This window comes from Pundamilia nyererei, unplaced genomic scaffold (genome assembly GCF_000239375.1).
Source record: "Pundamilia nyererei isolate P.nyererei 1_Seehausen unplaced genomic scaffold, PunNye1.0 scaffold00756, whole genome shotgun sequence".
NCBI classification, from domain to species: domain Eukaryota; kingdom Metazoa; phylum Chordata; class Actinopteri; order Cichliformes; family Cichlidae; genus Pundamilia; species Pundamilia nyererei.
Genome location: NW_005188157.1, coordinates 55,217 through 57,134, shown reverse-complemented (window position 1 = coordinate 57,134; position 1,918 = coordinate 55,217). Strand labels below are relative to the sequence as shown.

At 40.7% G+C, this 1,918-nt stretch overlaps 1 protein-coding gene across 1 annotated transcript in view; it reads right to left on the bottom strand.

The window, feature by feature from the left end:
* The window catches only part of LOC102206672 (P2Y purinoceptor 14-like), a 6,771-nt gene extending 5,880 nt beyond the window's left edge, over positions 1-891 (bottom strand). Inside the window, exon 1 of the mRNA XM_005754930.1 lies at positions 843-891. The gene's annotated coding sequence lies outside the window, so the exon portion shown is untranslated. The remainder of the gene's footprint in view (positions 1-842) is intronic.
* Positions 892-1,918: the final 1,027 nt, after the last annotated feature.

The following is a 1,918-nucleotide window of genomic DNA, read 5'->3' as shown; positions in this document are numbered from 1 at the left end:
GTCAGGTGCGGCTAATGTATGTACAAAACAGGATTTTCCCCTGATTTTAGCTTGTGCGGCTAATATTCAGGTGCGCTTTGTAGTCGGTATACGGTATGTGCTAATCACAGATTTTTCATAATGAACTCCACATATGACTGTAAGATTGTCAGCACACTTGGCAGCAGGATGCCTTGGGCCTGGCAGAAACCAGCTGTAGTGCTGAGGCAGCTGTCTGTCCTTCCCATTACAGGAGTAAAGTTAAGCAGGAATTCAACAGAAGTACAAAAGATTTAAGGATGAGTGTCAGGTCACAATTTTAAGAGCAATATGATGAACTTTATCAGCACATCATTTGTGGATTCAGCTTTTTAAATCCAATTAAAATCAAACCACTCAAAAAGATCCTCTGGAACAGAGCATAGTTCTTGAAACAGAGCTTACTGAACAGAGCCATATGTAGAGCAAAACAGAACATCACAGAAGAACAAGACAAAGCAAACCTGGGTGAAAAGCTTTAAGCACATGTGCGTCAAAAACTAACAAAGACAAAAAAAGATTAAGACGAGGACACACAAACCCAAACCAGATGCATCAAATCAGCCAAACTCTACCAACTGTGAGAGACAAACCTGTCAGCATAACCCATAAAACTGCCATAGTCTAAAATAGTAGGTTAAAGCAACCGCTGCGCATCACCAGTGTACAGTGATGCACCTAAGTATATGGGTCATAAACAATTTAACTATGTGGGTCACTTGCTTAACATTGTAATTCCAGTATATAACCACTCCTGCATAGGTATATATAAAAATATATATGATTTCAGAGTATGTTTCATAAAAAAAACCAGCAAGACTCACATGTGTTTTCGCAGACTTCGGTGAGCAGAAGAGGCTGCTTGAGTTGTTATGCCTTCTCAATTTAACTGTATTGTTAAAGATCAGGAAACACACAGAGACCACACCGCTAACCTGCACTCGTACTTATTTTCTGTTTGACGTCACTGCTAGACTGTCTCAACACATTTCCACCACAGAAAACCCTGATGTCATTTTTAGATGTGGTCAACAGGTTGTTTATATATAATACTTACTTCACCTGTCTGCAGTTTTTTCTTAGATGATCTCACATTATCTTACAAGAACAATCCACGAGCAGAAAATCTATCATCAGCAACAAAGCAAAGCACTTCCACGTCCATGGTTCGAGTTGATCTCAGGTTCTTCATTTGAAAATCTGCCTGTGATCTAAAGTAAAAAAAGAAGGGAGGGGGGAAGGCATCTTTGAGGTCTGAGGCTATTATGGTTTTAAAGATTTTTCCCCTAGTGCCCTTTGAGTTTTAAGTGCATTAGTCAGCCTGTTCATCAAAATCATCTATGCCAGCCACACCATCATTTTTAGGTTGATCCTCATATCGCTTCTGCAACAGCACCACCTGCAGTTTCTCTAGGATAGTGTTTTCCTGGGATGATAGAGGAAGAGAAACTGCAACTTTGCTCCTGGTTCCATCTGTGAATATTCACAGGTTTCACCCACAAACTTCCCCAAACTTTTGTTATCTATAAAGACCACACCAGCTCACTCAGAAAGCCAGCTAAAAATGTCACTTCTGGTCCGATTGGGGAGGGGACCAGAGAAAACTACAGTTCACCTTTGTTTTGGCAAGTGTCATTACTGCCGAAGTGAATTATTATTTTGTGAAGTTTACATTTATTTGCAGTTTCAGGTTTCCATTCAGTGCCGTGTGCGCTGGCCCCTGGTAATTGGCTGCTTGTGTTTCTCACTTCAGGTTTGTCAAAACGGAACTGGCAATAATAATAGTTTTTTCTTTGGTGTGTGTGTCACAGAGTGCCAGAAAATGATGTGAAATGTGAACATGTTGGTGGCGTACTGGGGGCTTCTATTTAAGACTACAGCTCCTTCTCACTGTCACCCA